Below are 24,141 nucleotides of genomic sequence, written 5' to 3'. Positions count from 1 at the left end.
CACCCCAGCTTATTCCACATTGTTTGTTTTTTTTTTTTAAGATTATTTATTTATTTATTCATGAGAGACAGAGAGAGAGAGAGGCAGAGACATAGGCAGAGGGAGAAGCAGGCTCCATGCAGGGAGCCCGATGCAGAACTCGATCCTGGGACCCCAGGATCACGCCCTGGGTGGAAGGCAGGCGCTCAACCACTGAGCCACCCAGGGATCCCCTTTATTCCACATTCTTGCCAACGCTTCGTATTGCTGGTTTTTTTTTTTTTTTTTTTTTTTACTATAGCTACTCTTATGAGTGTGGGGGAGTTTTAAGTTGCATTTCCCTGATCACTAATGTTGAGCATTTTTTCACAGGCAAGTGTTTCCATAGTTGTAATTCTCTGTAGCCTCTGCTTCTTAAGTTTACACTTAAAATGACCATTCTCTGTCGTCTTAGTGACCATTATGTTAATGGCTCCTAATACTCCAACAAGAGGATTCTCTACAATGTATTCAATCATTTCTATTAGACATTTAAATGATTTCCAATTTCCCACATTTCTAAATAACACTGAAACCAACATGTGAATGCATATATTCCTCACATATTTTAGATGATTTCCTTTAAATTAATCACAAAAACAAAAGGATCAGGCCAAAGGCATTTTTGTGAGAGTCTAAAATAGGAAGTGGATGTAGAAAATGCTGTCTTTGAAGGTACCAGCTGAGCCCGTTTTCATCTCTCAGCTGTGTGATGAGGTCCCGGGATCGGGCCCCTTCGTGTATGTGATCCTTTTGTCTAGAGACAAGGCTAATAGTTGTTTGGTAGCCACTATTTTTGAGTCCTGGGCAATGCTGGAAAGATTAACGCTATCCTCGACACAATGCTCCGGTACTACGCTTCGCACTCCCTCAAGCCAAGTTGAATTGGGGAGAAAGAAGAACTCTGGGGTGCCTGGTAGATGCCCAGCCGACTGGTGACTGAGGCCATTCCCTAATTTCTGTACATGAAGTCCCGACCGACGGGGCCAGGAACTTGAAGAGTGTTTCGATGCCATGTGGAGTGTGTTCATTTGGATCGTATGTTTGTACGATCCAAAGATTCGTACGGGGGCGGGGGTCTCTGGGAGGGCTGACGCGGCTGATGCCGAGGGGTACGTGGGAGGATTCCAGGGATCGCACCCACTGCAAGGGCAAGGGAGGAGTTGGATCAACCCTGCTACAGCTCAGATGTGAGGCAGACACAGGCATGGCAGAGGGGTGGGCACCTAGAAAAGTATATTAATCCTGTCAGGCCAGCAGAGACCCTTATCAACCCCTCTCCAAGTATCAACCCCTCTTGCTAGTGCGCCCAGCAAACCTAGCAAGAGCCATATTTTAGATGGTTCCAGGTCTACCTCCATATTCGTCTTTCAGGAGAAATTGTACAGGGAAAGGGAAGCAAGAGGAATTTGCATAGCAAATCAGTCCCCGGTAGGGATGCCGTTCAGGCCTGCCTATGTGGAAGAAAACCTTTGGGCGGGTTGCCAGGCTCCTTCTTCCCCCTGGTCTCCCCCCTGAGATGTCCTCTGAGCTCCCCCATTTCCTCCAGGCAGAGGCATCCTTGATGACACTCCAAAGGGCAACCAGTAGAATGTCTCCATCTGCCTGGAGACCCGACACTCACCAGCAATGCCCAGAAATTCCTGATTGTACTAAAGCCACAAGAGTGTCCTTCTCCCACTAAACGGGAACTTACTGAGGGGCAAAAGCCATTCCTCATTCATGGTGTCTTAGCCTGGGTTCCCCCAGAAACAGACCTTGAAAGGAGGATCCAAGGGCAAATGGTTTCTTTAGAGGCTCTGGGAGGGCAGCAAGATAAGGTGTATTATCAAGCCAGTTACCACTGTGGGCAACAGAGGCTCAGTCCTGTGGAAGCCTATGGAAGATAGCACCGAGCAGACCTCCAAGCTACTCCACCTACGTGGGAAGGAGCTGGGGTATTTATCCACCAACCACTAACAGTCATTGGTTGAGGAGGTTCCTGGGAAGACTTCAATTCCTCAGCTCACACCTGCACTGCCTGCATGCAGGGTGGGCTCCAGCAGCTGGGGAAAGCCCCCAAAGAGACATAAGTGTTGGCGGCTGGAAGCCAGGCTACCTTCGTGCACAGGAGTCATAAAGCCAGGAAGCCATGGGCAGGGTGCAGACATGAGCTGTGCCTCCCTGACGTGGCTCAGCACTGGCAATGAACAGATCCTCAATAAAGCAGGTAGGTTGAACTCAGAGGGCTCAGCTAGCTTTGGCCCCAAAGCTATAGCTTCCTTTTGTTCTCCAGCAACCCCTGAATACTGCCACCAGCTGGCAGCGTTATTTTAGGATCAAACCCAGAAGACTAGCACCATCACATTACACAAGCAATGCTTTTTAAAGTGTACTCCCTGGACCAGCAGCAGCAACGGTACCTGGAAACTGGTCAAAAATGTAGAGTCTTGAGTTCTACACCAGACTTACCAAAGTCAGGAATTCTGGGGAGGGAGTCTGTAGTTTAACAAGCCCTCCAGATGTTTCAAATGTACCTTAACGCTTGAAAAACAGTTTTCTCTAAAATTTAGGATAGTTTCTAAGGCAAGGCCATGTGCTCTTTGGTTAGAATGCTTCCTACTCCCGACCTCAAGCACCGGAGAAGTAAGGGGATGGAACTTCTAGAAACCTTTCAGACTCTGGCCCCTCTTGTGGGCTTTCCCTTTCTATGAGGGCTTATTAAATGGAAATTGTACCGAATTACCAATCACCTGCAGAGGAAAGCGGTGCAAGCATACAAAGCTACAGAAGCTGCCCTGAGAGGCATCTGTGTTGGGTTTGACCAAAGAGAGTGGGCGGGGGAGATGCACATTTTCCTGTTTGTTTTCTGAGCTAATATTTAAATTCTTCTGCTTGCCTCTGAACATACCAGGTGGGCAGTGGGGGAAAAGTCATGGGTCTGCCCCGGACTTTGATTTTAAATCAATCATAGAAAATGTGCAAAGGAAGAGTTAAGGGTTGGGGGTGGATTTGTGTGGGAAAAATTAAAGGAGGCACTTGGTTTACTTTGTGTGGACCCAAACCAGACGGGGTAGGGGACACACGGCACTGGGGTCACACACGGCACTGGGGTCACGGTGTCACCCAGCTGATAGCCTCTAGCAGAGCAGTTGCTTTTTCAACAGTGCCAGCCAGAACAGCAGCCAGATGTGTTATTCCTTCAGAAGAGACTCTCAGCCTCCTGATATAAGCAGTGACAGCAGACCTTGTTGGGGACCCCAGTGGTGTGACATCACAATGTGGCCCCATTCAGGATCTCAGGACTGACTGGCCCATGAGCCCAGTATATAAGCTTACCCTCCTAGGGCTGACCTGCATTTACAGGGCCACCGCAACCCAGAAGAGCTGACCTGGGGCGCTGGCCTGCCAGGCACTCTTGGTGAGTATTCAGACTTTCTGAGAACCACGAAAAGAAACCCAGCTGATGACTGGCTGGCCTTGGGGTCCCAGACTCACAGCAGCAGGTCCAATCTGGTGTCCAGGAGTGTGCCAAGACAAACCTGAGCCCTTCCTGGGGAAGCTGCCTCCCCTGGTACAGACACCCCTTTCCTGACGTGTTGTGCGGAGTTGCCATCTGCAGGAACTGATATTCTAATCACCTCCTAGGCCCAGTCTGCCACCTGCCCTGGCTCCCTGGGCAAAGGTCATCTGGGTGCCTGATAGAGACTCTGGGGCAGGGAGGCCAGGCTCTCAGATAGCATAGCCACTAGAGCAGCGCTCTGAGTCCCAGCTTGGGGCAGAGGCAGCCATTGGCCCCGTGATACCCTCACAGCAGTGTGAGCAGGTGCAGCTTCTCTGGCAGCGAGAGGGATGCGGAGACCACCTCCCCTCTGACTGTGCATAATGGCCTTCCTCTCTGTACACTTTGCCTTTTCTCTTTGGCTGCTTTTAAATCCAACCCCCAGTAATGCCCAGTGTATTAAATCCCTTCTGTCCCTCTTGGGACAGTGGGAGAGATTTGAGACCATCATGGGAAGTGGGTAGATGGGTTAGAACACTGGAAGAGTAGGAAACAAGGGAGAATGTGGGGGGTGAGGGCAAGATGCTGGCTTTTCCCAGCTAAGTCACCAGCAGTGGCTTGAGGGGGTCTTAGGCCCAAAGGCCTTTAACAGCCAACAGTGGGGATGGGCACAGGCGGCCCCAGGAGGCAGAGCCAGCCTCCTCCACTGCCCTGTCTGTCCACTGGCTTCCCACATCCGCCTGGACCATTCACCATCCGTAGGAACCAACAGGTGTGCACAGGCACAGAACAATGCATGCACAGGGGTGTTTTTTGGGGGGCACATGATATCAAGCAGGCTCTTGGCTTTACCTGAATGCATAAAGCAGAGAATGAGGCAATTGGAGAAATCTTCTGACCCCAGGCTTTATCATCCTTTTCTTTGTCTTGTTATGACAGCTGACTGCCAGCCTCTCCATACATGTGAAAGTCCAAGTTGTAGTGATCCACCAAGCCTGCTGGGAACATCGTAGCTCCATCCCAGGCCCTGCCAAGAGAAAAGAAGTCTAGAGGTTGGAGCCAGAGGGATCCATAGTCCTCCACCTGCAACAGCCCTCATTAGGGGACACAAGGAACAAACATTAAGTACCTACTAAGTATCAGATCCACTATCCCTGTCGTTGCTCTTGATTCCTGCCACCAAGAAGGTGAAGTAGGTATTTTTGTGCTCATTTTATAGATATGGAAACTGAGAACTATGTTCTGTGCTGGGTGCCGCGTTTTTAGAGGGACATTAACCTAGAATTTCTATACACTCCATATACAGACAAGCATATCCATAGATTAGAGCACTCTGAAAATAGAATGGACTTCTTTGGGAGGCAGAGAGAGTGCCTTTGGACGCATCCGGGCAAACTGGGTGCCTTCCGTTAGCAGGGCTGGGACAGGACCCTTGTGATCAGCGGGGAGCTGAACCAAAAGATCTTTAAAAGCTGTTCCAAATCCCAGATTGCAGGAACTGGGTCTCAAAACCTTGCTAACCTTCCATGTTTGAACCCAAATGGGTCAGGGCTTCCAGGGTGGCTGCCAACTTTGTAAGTGAGGAAAGCTTGGAAGGAGCCATAGAGACCAGCTCTACCAACCTGCTGGGCCCTAGGTAGAAAGCAGGTGGCCAGGCGGGTTCTGGGGGGTGATCCAAGGCCACAGAGTCAATTCCCAACATGAGTATTTGTTGAATAAATGAATGAAGGGGTGACAGTGCCAGCCCTGGAATCAGCCTGAATGCTGACCAAACATCCCTTAGCCCATCTCTCTTATCCTAAAACTCTTTCCTATGAAGATTATGACTCAGCAACACTTACTGAGCACTTACTGCCTGCAAGTGTGTTTACAGCGATTATTTCATGTAATCTGCCCCTCACCCGTCAGGTAGATGTGTCATGGTCCGAATTTCTCAGATGAGGGTGGTTGGGTAACTGCCCCAAGGGGTCAGGGACTCGTGGCACCGCCACAAACAATAATGACAATGCAGGTCTCACCAACTCCAAGGACAGTATGCACCTCCACCTCCCACCTCCCAGCCTGTGCCGGGAAGCCACTTTCCTATTTATCCCTCCTAAGGACAAACTGCTGGTAGCTTGCCCAGCTTCTCAGGGGCTATTTTACCTCCTCTTTGACTCTGTCCTGGCTGTTGTTGGGCTCCCCCAGGCCTGCCTCCTTCAATGCCTGTGCCACTCGCCCTGATGGGAAAAGACAGAGCGACTGTTTCCACACCAACAGATGTTATGCGCCAAGGAAGAAAATATGCTAATCAAAATCAGCTTTGGCTAATTGTAGCAATTTCCCTTCTGCGCACTGCCCTGAAATAGTAGCCACGCTCTGTTCTTTTTTTCACATCAGGGAGCCCCAAATTGGCAGCTTAAATGAGGTTGCAAAGAAGTCAGTTAAACAGGCCTTTTTGCTGCCAGTTACCATGGATGAAGCCTTGAACATGCTCTCCTGGTAAGACCCTAGTTCAACTGTTTGTGGACTTGGCATCTTGCTGTGGCTAATTCATACCCACTGTTAAGCTGTGAGAACCTCATTTAATCCTGGGGAAAAGCAGAACCTCAAGAGATTTAATGAAGTGCCAAGCTCGAGAGCACATGGTCTGACCTTGAACCCTGGTTTACTCCTGATTTCTTCTATAGCCAGCACTGGCCAGTAGAACTTTCCCCATTGAGGGAGATATTCTCATCTGTGCTGTCCCATATGGTAGCCAGGAGCCATGAGTACCATGGCCAAGAGCCATGAGTGTGGCTCTTGAGTACTTGAAAAGTAGCTAATGGAACTGAGAAACCAAATTATCAATTTTAATTTTAATGTCAGTTTGGCCTAAATACCTTGTGTGGCTAGGACAGGGTACCCGGGCAGGGTAACTATAGCCCTGCTAACTTTTGTGATTTCATCTCTTGACCTCATTCCCTCCTCTCCCCCAAGACACCTCCTCCCCACCCCATTCACCAACCAAACCATCATTCTAAGCCTCCAATAAGCCAAATAGTTCCCTTGAGGCTTTGGCAGCATTGCCCTTCCCTCTGGTCATTTTACAGTTTGCTCCTGTCCAACATCACTGCCTCAGATCAAGAGTGTCTGCTCAGAGCACCCTTCCCTGTGTTGTCTGATAGTGTCCCCAGCTCCACTCTAAACTGCTACTAATTTCTCCAAAATATCGTGCATCTTAGTTCAGACTGCTATAAAAAAGCACTACTGACTGGCTTACAAACAACAAACATATCTCATAGTTCTGGAGGCCAAAGTCTGAGATCTGAGGCCAGCATGGACAGGTTCTGGCGAGCATTCGCTTTGGAGTTATGGGCAGCCTTTTTCTGGTTGTTGCCTCATGTGGTGGGAAGAGAGCTTTCTGGGCTTCCTTTTGTAAGGGCACTAATCCCACTCATGAATGTTTCATCCTAATCACCTACTGACCTAACCACCTCCCAAAGACCCCACCTCCTATTATGTCACTCTAGGGGTTAGGGTGATATATGAATGCTGGGGGTGGGGGGCACAAACATTCCACTGTTGCATTGTGCTTCGGTATTGTCCTGTCTGCTACCATCTTCCTGGATAAGAACTTCAGTTGGGCAAGAGCAGGGGTGCTATGTCTCATGATCACTCCACCCTGGACCTGGAACAGTGCCTGGATTAGCACCTGGCAGGTGGAATGTGCTCAGCATAGTGTCTACAGCCAGTGAATACCCTGCAGGAGGAAAGACAGGCACTGCCTCAGTAGGCTTTTGCCGTGTAACTCAAAATGTAGTGGTTTAATACAGCAATGGTCAATTAGGTCTCCCAATGCCCTGGGTCAGAAATTTGGGTAGGGCTCAGCTCACATGGCACTGGGAGCTCACACGGCCTCCAGATGGCATCTCCATGTGGTTAGCATGGAGGTCTCTAGTCAGACTTTATGACAGCTGGCTTCTGAGAGAGGATTCCGAGCTGCCAGGGTTCTTGAGGGCAAAGCACAGTCTTGGCACCACTGCTTCACCACATTCTGTTGGTCTAAGCAAATCCTCGCAAGCCCAGATAAAGGGAGTGGAGGAGACTGCCCACCTCCTGGTGGGCAGGCATACAGGTGGGCAGGGCATACAGGAGGGAAGGACCTCATGATGGCCACCTGTGCATGCTCCTGCAGTCACTCCCAATAGCCCAATCACATTGCTTCTCAAACTGGATTGAATACACGTACCACTTGGCACCTTGTTAAAATGAAGATCCTGCTATTAGTAAGTCTGGGGTGTGGCCTGAGATTCTGCATTCCTAACAAGCTCCCAGGAGATGCCAAGCCTTGAGTCCATGACCACCAGAACCACAGGAAAGCCTGTATTAGAGGGCATCCTGCCAGGGCTGGTCTATGTTTAGGTTTGGTCCCAATACAACCCCTGGTGCATCATTCCACTGGGTTAAGCATTGCTCATTATTACCAAGGTTCATGTGATCAGTCCCTTCTCCCCTGGTCCCCAGGCTCGTGTCCACACAACACCATGAGAATCATCCCACTCCATCCCCCAGAAGCTTCCCACACATTGCTTCTCCAAGCTCTATAGCTCCTTCCTCCTTCACTCCAATATTGGATGCCCACCACACCTCTTGTAAAATTGGTGGGGTGGGGCTCTTTCAGTTACAGTTTAGAATCAAACTCAAAATAACTTAATGGAAAAGGATTGATGGGCATGCTGTGGTTTCAGGAATGGCTGGACCCAGTCCCTCAGTGATATTGTCAGAAAATTGTCACTATCATCAGCTACCTGTCCTCTGGAGATCTCTCTGGAAGGCTCTCCCAAAGTGAAGGAAGAGAGGATCCCCTGCTTTGCAACCACACCAGGAAGAAGGCACCATTTCTTTCCTAATCTTTCTAGCAAAAGTGCCAGAGTTCTCTCTGCTTGGTCCCACTGGAGTCCCATGCCCACAATGAGCCAATCATGGTGGCCAGGAGGTTGTGTTACCTCAACGGCCAGGCCTAGGTCATAGGTATGCTCCTGGAGCCAGGTGATGAGGCCAGTCCCACCCAGGCCACACAGAATGGGGTCAGGAAAGGTGCAAAAATCAGAGAAGGGAGACAGCTCTTGAGAAGCCAAGAACTCACCACAGTTGGCCATGAGAACAGATGTTCTGTGATGGCTGGGGAAGCAGAGGGACTTTATCAATTCCAGGGAGCCTGCAGCCAACCAGGGCTCTTGGCCCCTAGCACAGACTCAAAGGGGATGAACCCTTTAGTACCAGAAAAGACTTGAAAATTAGCCAAGGCATGTCCCTCAGAACACTGGCCCAAGGGATGTTAAGTGAAGTTACTTTAAAGGCTATGGGGATCCCTGGGTGGCGCAGCGGTTTAGCGCCTGCCTTTGGCCCGGGGCGCGATCCTGGAGACCGGGGATCGAGTCCCACGTCGGGCTCCCGGTGCATGGAGCCTGCTTCTCCCTCTGCCTATGTCTCTGCCTCTCTCTCTCTCTCTCTGACTATCATAAATAAATGAAAAAAAAAATTAAAGGCTATGTGGTCCAGGAAGCTTAGGAGACAATGGATTAGGCCAAAACAGAGCAGTTCCCTTGCCACACAGGACTTGTCAGAGCCTTGAATAAGCTGGCCTACACTGAATTCTCAAGAGTGGGGGTGGGGGGGTAATGAAGGCTATTGTTCCTTTGAGCACACTTTAGAAAATTATCAACCTAACCCCACTTCACCCATTTTATAGATGAAACAACTGAGGCCAAGAAAGGGAAAGTGATTCAGGCAAGTTAAGGTAACTAGTTAGTATGGAGTGTCTCCTCAACTGCTGTGACAGTGACAAATCTGACGCCACATGGAAGCATTGCATTGTAGCTCAGGGCGGCCTGTGCCCCAGGGCTGCTTGTTTCCTTCCCCCTGTTCTCCTGTCTCCCAGATATTCCCTGCAGGGGCTCTTCCGTGGCACAGCCCCTGGGAGGGGCATCAGGCTCCCCAAGTGCTGACCCCAGCCTGGGACCTGCCCCTCGCCACTGGCAGAGCCACTGACCTGGCAGGAAGGCCTGTGGGTTGAACAGAGAAACACAGCCATCCGCCCAGCAAGATGGCAGCACTGTGAGGTTGAAGAGGCTCCAAGGTTGGCCAGACATGGAAGGTTCCAGATGTGGAAGAGTAGGGACAGCCAGGACATCGGGAGTGCCAGGCAGGGGGCGGCCAGAGGAGAGAAGGTGCCTGGGGCTAAGCGGGCACCATAAGTCCAGACGGATGCTTACGTCAGGGGGATGTGACGTGGCGATTATCACACAGCGTCTCTGAGGACCGCTCTGGTCGGGGCACTTCACATGTGGTGCTTCCGAGCCACTCAACGGCCCACATTTATAAACAGTAGAAAGTGGCCATTGGTCGGTTGGCAGAACTTATGAGTATTAGTTCAACATGAGAGATTCAAGCTCCTCTCTGCCAAGTACACACTCGTGGATGTGCTGTTAACCTCGCTAAGCTTCAGTTTTCTGATCTGTTCGATGGGGCTAAATGTCCTGCCTCACAGCTCTCTTGGGAGGGTTTTACACATGCATGTGTTCTGAGGATTCAACATGCCTTGCCTATCCATAGTGAGGACTTCTGACGTGATGGTGTGTGATGGTGTGTGACGGTGGTAACGGAGAAGTGGGCTCAGGTCCAGGTCCCTGCAAGGCCAAGATCAAACACAGGTCCAGCCAGAGCCCTGGCTTGGCTCTCTTCTGCCTCTGCACTGCCGCCCGGAGAAGCAGCACGGCGCAGATGGCAATGGCTCAGAGTCCAGGAAGTGCAAAGGGCTTTTCAGGTTTCCCTCTGTATGAGAGGCGGGTGGCATCTGTGTCTCTTTGGTCACTTCCAGATGACTCTATTCAAAGACCAGGTGGAGCAGTGATGTCATGAGAGGGGGGTGGCCCATGAGAGCAGAGCCAGTGCCCAGCATGACTGGGGTGGGGAGGGGCACCTGCCATCAGCAATCAAGGCCCAGAAGGGAAGAGATGAGGGACCACACCCTAGCGTTGTCAGCCGGGTTTCCATTAGTAGAAACCATGTCTCCACCAGTGGATACTTCTCCCCCTCCTTAAAGGTATTTAAAATTGAGATACCATTGACATACACCATTATACTGGTTTCAGGTGTACAACATAATGACTTGATATTTGTATATATTGCAAAGTGATCATCACAATAAGTCTAGTTAGCCTCCAATACCATACATAGTTACAAATTTTTAAGAACTTCTCAGATCTACTCTCCAAGCAACTTTCAAATACACAATACAGTTTTATTAATTAAGGTCACTAAGCTGTAGGTTCCATCCCTGTGACTTTTTTATAGCTGGAAGTTCGTGCCTTTCAACTCTCTTCTCCCATTTTACTGACCCCCACCCCCTACCTCTGGCAACCACCAATCTGTTCTCTGTATCTATGAGCTCAGTGTACTTTTGTTTTTTTGTGCTTTAGATGCCACATATAAGTGGGATCATACAGTATTTGTCTTTCTCTAACTTATTTCACTTAGCATAATGCCCTCAAGTTTCATTTGTGTTGTTGAAAATGGAAAGATTTTCTTCTTTCTTACGGCTGGTGATATTCCATTTTATGTATATGCCACATTTTCTTTATCCACTCATCTATCAGTAGACACTTCGATTGTTTCTATGTCTTGGCTGTTGTAAATAATGCTGCAATGAACACGTGGGTGCAGTTATCTTTTCGAATTAGTGCTTTCATTTTCTTTTTTTGTGTGTGTGAAGATTTTATTTATTTATTCATGAGACACACAGAGGGAAAGGCAGAGACACAGGCAGAGGGAGAAGCAGGCTCCCTGTGGGGAACCTGATGTGGGGCTTGATCCCAGGACCCCAGGATCATGACCTGAGCTGAAGGCAGATGCTCAACCACTGAGCCACCCAGGTGCCCCAGTGTTTTCATTTTTTCTTTGAATGAATAGCCAGAAGTGGAATTGCTGGGTCATGTGGTAGTTCTATTTCAGAACTTCCATACTGTTCCCCTATTTCGGAACCTCCATACTGTTTTCCATAGTGGCTGCACCACTTTGCTTTCCCACCAACAGTGCACAAGGGTTATCTTTTTTCCACATCCTTGTCAACAGCTGTCAGGTCCAGTCTTTTTGACCCTAGCCATTTTAACAGGTGTGAGGTGATATCTTATTGTGGTTTCGATTTGCATTTTCCTGATGATTGGATGCTTTTGAGATGAAAATCCCAGTTGGGACTTGCAGGAAGATGCTGGGAGTAGTAAGTGTCTGGTTACTGAGTGGGAAGATGGGAAGTGGAGGTGAGAATGCTGGTTGCCAGTTTGTAGATGACCTTCATGGGGAAAGTCAGAACATGTCCTCAGGAAACCACATCCAAGTTTAAGGATGAGAACCACTTGCCCCAGATGAAGGTTTCATACGAGTTGGAACTTGAATGCAAAGGTTCATAACCTGGGGCCCCTGGTCCACAGATTTCTGACATTTGATGTCAAATTGTATTTATATGTGCAAGCTGGACAGTTTTCTGGAAAGAAAAATCTACAGCAGGAGAGGCAAACTGGTGGAATGGCTTTGTTTGGTTGGGTCTACATTGTGTTACCAATATTTGAATTATTGTCCAACATTTTTAAAAATGGGAGCTTGTGCATAAAAAAGTCCAAATTTTTCAGATTCTTTTGAAATAATGCATAAAAGGGACACCTACGTGGCTCAGTGGTTGAGTGTCTGCTTTGGCTTAGGTTGTGATCCTGGGGTCCTGGGATCGAGTACCGCATTGGGCTTCCCACAGTGAGCCTGCTTCTCTCTCTGCCTGTGTCTCTGCCTCTCTCTCTGTGTCTCTCATGAATAAATAAATAAATTAAATCTTTAAAAAAGGAAGAAAGAAAGCAAGCACAAGATCTGGCCACCTGGGACCCAATTTCCTGAGAGGGGACCAAACTCAGCCACAGCCCATACCTTTTGTGACCTCCCTGGTGAATGCCAAAGGTCAGTTCTTGTGTATCTTTGCCCTCACACTGTTTTTCCTCATTAATTTATTTTTCACTTATCTGGACCCTTTGGATTTATGTTTGTCACCCCTCATCTGAACTTTAATAAATTCTCAAAAGCGTATCTGATTTCAAAAGGGTCATTAAGACTAATCCAGGGCTGAGACTGATCCTTAGTAGGAGAGGAACACAGTCCTGCCCAGGCCAGGGGACTCAGTCTCTTCCCCCCAAGGAATGTGGTTATGCTCCATGTACAAGAATGTGTTTACAGATGGGCTGGCTTATCTTTTTGATGGCTACAAAACTCCAAAAGGTCTCCAAAAATCACCGAAACTGCTTTGTATAATCTCTGCAAAAGTCCTATTGGCAACACAAATAATTCATTATCTGTTCACATAAATAATGCAATAAATGAAGTCAATGGCAATCTTTGGGAAATCCTTTCTTTATGGCCTTGAGAACCTGGCTTTGAATGGAAACAATTCAGAAATAGAAGAATACAACTCTCTGGCTGAGGCTCCCTTTCTGAAGTCAGAACCAAGAAAGCTAGTGATTTTTTTGGAGAGTCTTAAGTAGATCTTTGCACTTAGGAAGATTGAATAAGTCAGTAGGGCCAATTTCTGAACTAAAACTCACAGAACATAGACACATACCCTCACAAGCAGAGATCTGCAGAACAGGAGAGATCTTTAGAAGGTACTGGAACTGCTATGCTGAGGACCAGCAGACAAGGGCAGGTACATAAAAAGTGAGCAAAAGGAATAAGGGAAAAGTCAAATCTGGGACGAAGTACTCTGCCAAAGAACAAGCAGAAGACACTTAGGGGGTGAGCTCACATATCTTAGGATGGAGTCAATGCAGTGCTTACAACACTGCAAAATTGTACAGTTCCACCTAGACCACAAGATGTCCCCTTGCTGGCTGAGGGCCAGCTGTCCCAGTTTGTATTTGCACCCAAGTAAAGGAATTCAGTCCAGCGCTGAAAAGAAAGAAGATGATTGCCCGGAAATGGCAGCGGAAGCCTCTCCTGATGACTCAGTGCTTGGGAACACAGAGATCAGTCTGAGGCTCATTTGGGTTTGAGGCCCAGGAGTGCCTTGGGTCGCTGAACATATCTTCTCTGTAAAATGGGGATCATCACAGAATGCACCTCCTCACATGGCAGGTGAAATGAGGTAATATGTGAGAAAGAGCTTCACACAGGGCCCTGGGGGCCTGGGGAGGCACTAACTGCTCTCTGAGCCTGGCTTTCCCCATCACCAACCCTGAGAATCTCATTTATGTGCAAGCACTTAATTTGAGAGGGGTCCAGGTCATGCAAGTAGGAGGGCGAGGAGGCAAAACAGGAAGGGAGGGTGGCTGCGAACTCTGTTCACAAGCAGGTTGCCACCAAGGGCCCTGGGGATTCGATCCCTCTGGGGACATCTGGGAAGTGTCTCACCTGAGCCACGCCAGCACTGGGCATTTATCCATCTACTCTCACTCGCCACTGCCAGGAGAGCCACAGGTGCTGGCGGAGGGAACGGGAGCCCCGAGAGGATGTGGGCAGGCAGGGACTGCCCCTGCTAACATTGCTGCTGTTGCTCTTCCAATTCCCATCCTGGACAGGGAAGAGCATGGGCTTTGGAGGCACCCAGACCTGCACTTACACCCCAACATTACCATTTACTAGATATGTGATCTTCCTTGCCCCTCTGGGCCTCAGTCTCTCCATCTCTCAAAACAGGAACAATTTTCTGGTGCTGCCAAATGAATTTTGAGGATTATGTGGGACCATGGCCATACATTCTGGGCACGTGCTAGGTGCTCGACAAACATGAGCCCCCTTTGGTTTCATTTCTCCCACTTGCTCGCAACCCGGTTGTGAGCCCTGCTGGCACCAGATGTTCTTTCCAGTTGAGCAGGGGCACCCTGACATCCTAACTAGTGTTTGCCGCAGAGGCCACTTCTGAGTGACATGTTGTCCCATAGCAATTCTCTCTCTAGCCACTTATTATCATGCTGTGTCCCCTTTAGCTACGAGCTTTGTGAGTTTGCAGCTTTCATCAGATCCAGTGAAGGAGGCTGAAGTAAAGTAAGATCTAGGAAGGAAATCCCCACAGGAAGGATTTCTGACTCCTGTAGCTCACCTGCTAGCCCACGTTGCGGAGTGTGGGCAGATGTAAGAGTCTTCTGCTGAGACAGAGATGGAGGAGAGAGCTGCCAGAAAAAATGCAGGATGCCCAGTGAAATTTAAATTTCGGTTAATCAACGAGTAACTTCTTTGGTATGTCTGTACGTCCGTCTTTTGAAATACTTAGATCGTGCTTACACTAATAATTTATTTATTGCTTATCTGAAATTCAAACTGAACTGGGCATTTTGTATTTTTATTTCCTCAGTCTGGCCCCCCTATCTATTCTGGGAGAAAAAACCCTCAGGACAGAGAGACTCGAAAGCAAGGGCTAAGCAAGACCGTGGGGCCAGCTGGAGTCAGCATCCACCTGACCCCATGAACATTCTGAAGCAGGATTGGTGCCAGAGAGTTGGTCTTACTTTGAGACAAGGGGATTGGGTTTTTCTACTTTGGGGTTGGAGGTCACTGACACCCTCAGGTCACTGACACCCTGGGCCTTTCTAACCTCCCAGGTGTCTCCGGGTGTGGTGGCTTCCATTGCTGAGATAATGCAGTGGGAAGAGCCATCTCTGGAAGCATTAGCAGCAGCATTAGCAGCTGGGGAATGGGTCTTCCCTCCCTGCCCCCGCCCCCCCCCCCCCCACTAATCTGTCTTTTCAGTTGCAAATTGTAAAGAGTGTTACAAAGTGTGTCTCCTTAGGGACCACTGGGCCCTTCTCCGCCTTCCCTAAGGAGCTTTGTGGCCTGTGGAGGTGGGGAGAGGTGTATGTGGGTCCTTATGGCAGTGGGGGAAGGGGGCTTTGAATACTCTGGGGATCTGCAGGACAGTGGCCTGATCTCATGGCAGTGTGGCTTCTCTGGCCCACACAGGTCATTAGCCCTTCTGGACTTCTAAGGGTATCTTGGCACCCACTTCTGGAGTCTGTGGCTTGGGCCTTTGTGCTGGTTGTAAGGCCCCCACTCATGGGGCCTCTTCATTCTGACCCCTGGCTTCAGCTCACCCATCAGCCCCCACAGCATCTTCAGCCCTGTGTTCAGGCTGTGGTATCTAGCCATTGTCTGCCGTGCTGCCACCAATGCTTAGGAAGTGCCTCTTCCTGTTGCCTCATCTCATGGTAAGTCTGAGGAAGCAAGCCACTAGGTCTCTGGCACTATTTCCACAGCCCAGCCGGCATTCTGGACATTACTCTCTGGAATCTAGCATGTCTGCGGACTTTGGGATTTTGTCTCAGAGAGGAAAGGTGAAGGTGAAGTCCCAGGCCCCTATTACCTACTTGGCAGACATTGTGTTCTCTCTTGTGGAGCAAGCTTTCTCCTTCCTCTTCTAGAAGCCTTGGGCCAGATGAGATAGACACTACCTTCCTTTGTCCTTTCTCTGGGGGAAAATCCTCCTCTTTCCCAAGACTTATTGCTTTCCCCCTCTCTCTAGGGCTATGACAGCAGAGAGAGGCAGAATCAAACAGCTCTACCCCTGAAGGAATGTAAATCAAGAAGTTTAAAAATGTACATTAGAGTATACCCATATATTGATAGCCAAATTACCCACGAGAGCCAAAAGGTGGAAGCGACCCAAATGTCCATCAATGAATGAATGATGGTTAAAATTGATGTGTCTTCACAATGGAATATTTTTCAGCCTTGAAAGGAAAATTCTTGACACATGATACAAAGTGGATGAACCTTGAGGACATTAATCTAACAGAGATAAGCCAGTCACAAACAGATAAATGCTATAGGATTCTACTTATATGAGGTACCTAGAGTTGTCAAATTTACAGGAACAGAAAGTAGAATGGTGGTTGCCAGGGGCTGGGGGAGTGGGGAATGGGGGAGCTAATGTTCAGTGGTTATGAGAAAGTTCTGGAGATTGCACAACTATAAGAATATACCTAACACTATGAAATGTGCACTTAAGAATTATTGAGATGGTAAATTTTGTGCGGCATTTGACCACAATTAAAAATAAGAGAAAAAATCTGTTAAAAATAACAGATGCCTTGTCCATGGAGGGGAATTAAAACACTCATTCCTTAGATGACTTATTTCATTAGCTCAGTGCCTGGTCATTTGCAGAGAATGAGGCCCCAAAGGAGAGGAAATGTTTTCATGAAGCAAAGATGCAACCAGCAATAGTCCCAGTTAGAACCATTACCCAGACAGAGGATACCCAGCACAGATAGGAGAAAGGGACAACTCTATTTGGGGAGAGAGGGTTAGTGACAGGGACAGAGCCTTAGTGACATGAACAAGAAAGGTGGAGTGTGGACAAGCTGGGGAAACAAGTGTCTTCTACAGGAGACTGTTGTAGGGTGTCTTGGCTGCAGGCATAGTGATCTTAGCATAAGTCTATAAAACCTTATTCTAAAGCTCTAGGGCTAGAAGTTTTGGAAAATTCAGATTTTTCTGAATTTTAGAAAGGCAATATGGTGTCCATTCTATGTATTATAGAACATTCCTGGTGGAGTCTGGCTCAGCACACTGTAAATAAACCCATTAATATTCCTGTGGTGAAATGTATAAATATTCACACTAAGTGGGATAATAAAGGCTATAAATAGCTTTGTGTTGGTCCAGGCCAAGTTTTGCTGCCAAATAAGTTTTAAAAAAATATTTTGGTTTTCAGAGCTTTTTGGAAATGAAAATGGCAGAATAGGGATTGTGAACCTGTATGAATTTTGTACCATCTGAAGACTAAGTTAACAAAGACACGTGGTATTGGGAGGGACCAGAACAATGAGGTCCAGCTAATTCAACATTCTGACTTAATACACATGACATGGAAGTGACTTGCCCAACATCATACTGCTGGTCATGGGCAGAGCAGACTCAGGTCTCCTACCCTCAAGCTGGCATACCCCACGGGGCTCTGGTAGACCCACAATGACCTTTGGAGTCTGGAATCATCCCTTTCCTTTATGGTTTACTGAAGAGGTGACCTCTTGCCTCTGGGAACATCCTCCCCTCCACTCCTATCACTGAGTTTTTCTCTGACAGGAACCTGCAGAAGTCTTTGTCCTCTAGATTTAACTCAAGGTCTTGTAAGAGACAATCAATGCTCAGTAAAGTTCTGAAAAATTGTTGTATTTATTTGGGTATTTGTCACACGCATCAGGAGAAAGATTTACATTAAAGGGTGATGTGTAAGACAGCCACCAAGTGGCAGAGGAATCTTGTTTGCCATTGTAGAATCGGGATTAAGGGTAAGGAAGGCAAATATTCCTTTAATTGTGAATGATGAGCACTAATGGTCATTGAAAAATTATTTTTCTATCCCTGATGCCTGCCCGTGGGACTAATCCTGTCATAGGCCTCTCGGTAGAATAAATATGCTTTTGTGCCTTGCATTGTGCTTAGTGCTTGGAGGCATACTACAAACACTTGATGATTGAGTGAGTGAGTGAATGAATATGGGGGGTGGATTAGTTAGGACTCTTTGTTACAGATCGCACAATTCCAACTTAAACTTAATTAAACAAAAGTGAGAAATATTGCCTGATACAATGGAAAAGTCCAGGGGTAGGTGCCTTCAGGCATGGCTAGATCCAGGCCTGCAAGTGAGTCCTGGGAATGTCTCTTTCCTTCTCACAGATCTGCTTCCCTACATGTTGCTTCCTTCCCAGGCAGGTTCTCAGGGACAGGTAGTGATGGAGATGGTCATGGGAGTTCTGTACTCACATACTACTAGGAAATACATCAATTTCTGAACCAATCGCTGTGGCCAAAATGATGCACAAGTTTCATTGGCCAGGCCTGAACATGGTTACCCCCTGGAGTCAGGGGGTTAGGAAGATAGAGATTGAGTTTTGGGGAAGAATGAGTCCCCAAAGGGAAGTAGAGGTGCTGGTCCCAGAGGTAAAGAGGGCCAGTGCTAAGCAGGGGTAGACAATAGGCAACTCTTATGGGGGTGGATGGCAAAAGGTCTTTCCATGGTGTGTGAAGGACACACAGGGTCATGTTTTAGAAGATAGTGCTCACTCATCATCAGGGAAATACAAGTCAAAACTACAATGAGGTATCACCTCACCCCTGTCAGAGTGGCTAAAATTAACAACACAGAAAACAACAGATGTTAGTGAGGATGTGGAGAAAGGGGAACAATTTTACACTGTTGGTGGGAATGCAAGCTAGTACAGCCACCCTGGAAAACAGTGTAGAGGTTCCTCAAAAAGTTAAAAATAGAATGACCCTATGACCCAGTAATTACATTAGCAGGTATTTATCCAAAGGATACTAAAGTGATGATTTATACGGATACATGCACCCCAATGTTTATAGCAGCATTATCAACAATAGCCAAACTATGGAAAGAGCCCAGATGTCCATTGACTGATGAATGAATAAAGAAAGTATGGTGTGGTGTATGTGTGGGGAGGTGGGGGGTGGGAGGTGGGGGTGCATGTATAAGGGAATATTAGCCATAAGAAGAATGAAATCTTGCCATTTGCAACAACATAGATAGATCTAGAGAGTATAATGCTAAATGAAATAAGTCAGTCAGAGAAAGACAAATACCATGTGATTTCATTCATATGTGGAATTTAAGAAACAAAACAGATGAACAAAACAATGGGGGGAAGAGAGGCAAACTGTAAAACAGACTCTTAACTATAGAGAACAAACCGAGGGTTGCTGGAAGGGAGGTGGGCAGGGGATAGGCTAGACAGGTGATGGGAATTAAGAAGGGCACTTGTTTTTTGTTCTTGTTTTTGTATACTTTTTTATTGGAGTTCGATTTGCCAACATATAGCATAACACCCAGCGCTCATCCCATCACGTGATCTAAGGAGGGCACTTGTGATGAGCACTGGGGTGTTGTATGTAAATGAAAATCACTAAATCCTCCACCTGAAACTAATATTACACTGCATGTTAACTAACTGGAATTTAAATAAAAACTCGAAATTAAAAAAAGAAGGTAATGCTTAGATGCAACAGAAATCAACTTGACTGTATAACCACAGAGATTTGCAAAGGGTTGGGAAATCATGATGAGACACAATCCCAATGAACTGGCTCACTTGCAGAAGTGCTTACTTCCAGAGACAGTACTGCTCGTTTGACATTCAGTTAACTCATCTGAGCTGCACAACCATCCTGTGGGTGGGTGACATTCGTTATGCCCACCTTACAGATGAGGAAATTGAGCCTTTGTTCAGAAATCCTCTCATGTTCTCCCAGCTAGTAAGTGAAGGGGCAGATATTTGCATCCAATTATCTCTGACTCCCTAGCTTGGGCATTTCTTCTGCCCATCTGCATTGCTCTCAGATCGGCTTTTCTCCGCCTTGCTTCCTTCTCAGACAGGATCTCCATATGTGCTGGCAAAGATGGCCCCACCGACACAGGTGGAGCCCACCAGCTGAGCAATCCTCCTAGAGAAAGCCATTCATAGGTGAACCAGGATATGAGGAGGTGAGGTGTGGCCACAGGCCAGCCCCAGGACACTGGGATGGGCATGGTAGGCCCTGCAAAGTAACTTCTGAGTTAACCGTACAAACTAGAGCCTGATGCCTTTAGGCCATGAGCTCCCGTCCAGAAAGGGAGGCAACCTTACAGTGTCTCCTCAGATCTTTAACAGCTTGAGGGGGAGAGAGCTCCTCAGAGTCAGACCTCATTGTCACAGGAACATTACTACTCTTCTTTTTTTTTTTATCTAGGAATGACTGGCGGGGGCGGGGGGGAGACTGGGTTATTTGAAGGGGAAGACATAGCTTTGAGGAGCAGGGGAGAGGTGTATGGAGGCAGGAGTGGTATTTGACAGACAACATTGCTTTGGCTACTGAGGGGTGACAAATGCGTATTGTCCTCATTCCCTCCAGGTCCAACTCCATTGTCTTGCCATTCACGCACTGGAAGCCAAGGGCCTCCATAGGGACAATCCTGAAATTATTCTCACCCTCATTCTCTTGCCTTCCCTTGGTGCTACAAGGCTGCAGGGGTGTGAGGCCACAGGGATGGACCTTTGAATTTTTCCATAAATCTGCTTAGTTTAGGAACTGTTTTTATTCTCCATATCTTTGAGGCTTTGAGCACATAGTAAAGCAGTATAATTTGAAAAATGTGTGAGTACTCTGAGTACATGAATTTAAGTTTGAAAGTAAAAGTAGAAAGAAAATGAGGGCACTGAGCAGAAGAAGCAGATATGATAACCAGGAAGGGAGAGAAGTTTTAACCATGCTAGTTTCTCGGTGTGGCCATTAGATTTAAGTCAAAGCTTCCTAGTAGGCTGAGTAAAAAGAGAAATATGCTTACAAATTCTTTTCCTCATAAAGATAGAAATATCCCAATTTTTAAAGGTATACTTTTTTCTTCACATTAAAAAAAGATTCACCATGGGGAGTATTTCCTAGAATACCTCGTTGGTAGCAGCACTCTTAATGATGTTAAGATGTTAATGATGTCACCTATGCAGATTCCTGGCCTGTATCCCTTCAATAGAAGGTGAGAGAAAAACATGAAGTTTAAGTAGTATTAACATCTTAGTTCCCTGGAGTATGCAGTACCACTTATGCCCAAATACAAAGCAAATAGAAAAATAAGATAACCTCTCATTTGCTCAATTAGAAGACCCTTCCAAAAATGCTTTTTTTTTTTTGCCATTTGAATGTGTAAACTCTTAGGGATGTAGATAAAACAATTTGCTTATACCTTTTCATTTCATAATTTAATTATACACATTTAAAAGCACATATTATGCAAAGTAATATATTTAGAAGTACTATACTTTTCCACTTAGATTTCAAGAAAACTATAGTATTCTAGCTATGTTCATGTATAATATTCTAACTATGTTCATGTATGGTCCACACCAGTGTCTCCATCATTGGGGTCATCCCTAGAGTCATCTTATTTGGGCTCCAGAGAAAAATGACTTCATGTTCAGCTAATGGTTGTTGAGAAATACCACTTTTTGAATTTGTGTAAATGTCTCCGCTGGAAATTGTATCCCTAGCCCCAAATACACATTTGTATGGCATTAGAGCAGCCCCCTCAAGCCCCCACTCCATTTATCTGATGAGGTGTGTTTGTGATTGCCTCTTTACAAAGACTTATTGTAGAGATTTTCAAACAATCTTTAAAGGATGTCAAACATTCGCAACTAGAAGGCCATTCCTTTGGGAATTGTGATTAAATTCCGTTGACCCTTTATTCCTTATTTAAACAGGTGAGTGACTTCTCTTAGCCTCTAAAACCAGACTTGGTTGAAGTCATTTCCTGCCAAAGTATCCTCTCCAAACAGTACTTTGCGGTTCAAAATGATGTAATTAAAAGAACAGCCTGTAACAAGACTCTTATATGGGGCAGGACGATGTCAAGGCATTTGTGGTGGTTTTGTCATGTGATGGCTGAGCACTTGATCTGACCATAACAGAGCCCACCCTGAAGCCCACCCTGGAAATGCCCCATGACTCAGAAAGAGTGCTCCTCTGGGAAACAGAGTCAACCGTGTTTTGCTAGGTGCAGGATCTTGAGCAGGTCACTTAAATTCTGGGGTCTTGGTTTTCTTATGGGTGAAATGAAGGGTTTAGGCTGAATCACACAGAGGTTTGAAGGGGACACAAGAAGGACCATGGGGATGGCTTCATATATCCAGAGGAGGCTCTAGTACCCTCCCCTCATTGGCAAGTCAACAATTATTCTGCTTTGATCTATTTTATATAAAGGGATTCCAGGTAAAATTTCCTTTGAAGTAAAGATCCTTTTTTTTTAATTAAAAAAAAAGAAAGAAAGAAAGAAAAAGGAGTAGGCCATTACTGAGGCCTATCCGCTCTGAAGTTCTCTGACTTCAAAGCCATCAGGGGTCATAGTTAAGTCTTCCTATCGATGGCTAATGAGGATATGATGTGCCTGGGAAAGTGGGGACAGACACTGTCTGCTAGTTGGTGAACATAAGCCATCTGCCCACACAGACATTAGGCAACCGACTATACAGTCCCACTTAGTTGGAATCCCATCATCCTAGAAATGCTCCTAATTTTATGAGAAGTGAATGGCAAGGAAACAGTGGTTCTCAAACTCGACAGCGTGTTGGGTTTACCTGGGGAGTTTTTGAAAATTCTGATGTCTGGGCCACACCTCATGCTGATTAAGTCAAGTGCTAGAGGAGGGACCCAAGCATTGGTTATTTGTGTTTCCCAGCGTGAGTCTAATGTGTGCTAAAGTTGAAGAATACATAGCATTTGTATAGCCACTATGGAAAACTGTACCATGGTTCCCCCAAAGATTAAACATGGAATTACCATGTAGTCCAGCGATTCCACTCAATCCAAAAGAATCTGGAAGCAGGATCTGGAAGAGATATTTGCACACCTGTATTTATAGCAGCATTGTTCACTGTAGCCAAAACTTAGAAGGAAGCCAAGTGTCCACTAATGGATGTATGAATGAACAAGATGTGGTATAGACATACAGTGGAATATTACTCATTCTTAAAAAGGAAGAAGATTCTGACCCATGATACAGCATGGTTGAACCTTGAAGACATTAGGCTAAGTGAAATAAGTCAGTCACGGAAAGACAAATACTTAACAATTTTACTTAAATGAGGAATCTGGAGTAGTCAGATTCATAGAAACAGAGAATAGAGTGGTAATTGCCAAGGTGCTGGAGAGAAGTGAGGGTGAAGAGTTGCTATTTAATGAGTTTAGAGTTTCAACTTCCCAAGATGAAGAGGTCTGGAGGTTGGTTGCACAACAGTGTGAATATACATAGCACTACCTAACTAGACACTTAGGAATGGTTAAGATCAGGTAGGGGGGGCACCTGAGTGGCTCAGTCGGTTAAATGTTTGCCTTTGGCTCAGGTCATGATCCCAGGGTCCTGGGATTGAGCCCTGTGTCGGGGTCCCTGCTCAATGGGGAATCTGCTTCTCCCTCTCCCCCTGCTTCTCTCCCCTGTTCATGTTCTCTCTGTCTCAAATGAATAAATTTTTAAAAATATTTTTAAAAAGAATGCTTTAGATGGAAAATTTGATGCTATGTATGTTTTGCTACAATTAAATATAAAACAGAAAAAGAAAAAATGGCATCATGTAATGCCTTGCTACTCAAAGTGTGATCTGTGGATTCCTGGCATGGACATCTTCTTAGGATCTGGTTAGGAACCCACATTTTTAAACAGGATCCCAACCCAAGTGGTGTGTACACACATTATACTTTCAGAAGTGCTCATTGTAATGGCCTGAACATTTGACCAGGTTGGAAGACAACACAGACTCAGTCATTTGCTACCCTAGCATCCACCTTCCCCAGAACCCGGCATTCTCTGAGGGCTGCCCGTATCCACGCCCCCGTGCAGACCATTCCCTGGACAGTGACTGGTTTCCAGGTGGGCATGTTGCCTGGTTCTGGCCAATAAAACTAAGTCAAGTTCTACTGAAGAGGTTCTGGGAACACCTGAGAAGAAATGGCCTGTGCTTTCTTTGGAAGTGTTCATGTCTGGATGAGATCCAAGCAAAATCTATATGCATATTGGGATCTTGGGCATAGCTAGCCTAATCCTTGCTGCACACACATGCACACACACGGCCACTGACTGACGAGATCCTGGGGTCCACCTCACT

At 46.7% G+C, this 24,141-nt stretch overlaps 1 protein-coding gene across 1 annotated transcript in view; it reads left to right on the top strand.

Annotated features, from left to right (window-relative positions):
• Positions 1-3,265: 3,265 nt before the first annotated feature.
• Positions 3,266-24,141, top strand: part of BANF2 (BANF family member 2) — a 33,892-nt gene continuing 13,016 nt past the window's right edge. Inside the window, exons 1-2 of the mRNA XM_038571534.1 lie at positions 3,266-3,418; positions 4,439-4,691. The gene's annotated coding sequence lies outside the window, so the exon portion shown is untranslated. The remainder of the gene's footprint in view (positions 3,419-4,438; positions 4,692-24,141) is intronic.

The sequence above is a fragment of the Canis lupus genome, chromosome 24 (genome assembly GCF_011100685.1).
Source record: "Canis lupus familiaris isolate Mischka breed German Shepherd chromosome 24, alternate assembly UU_Cfam_GSD_1.0, whole genome shotgun sequence".
In the NCBI taxonomy this organism is placed as follows: domain Eukaryota; kingdom Metazoa; phylum Chordata; class Mammalia; order Carnivora; family Canidae; genus Canis; species Canis lupus.
The sequence above is the reverse complement of the archived record's forward strand: the minus strand, read 5'-3'. Positions and strand labels throughout refer to the sequence as shown.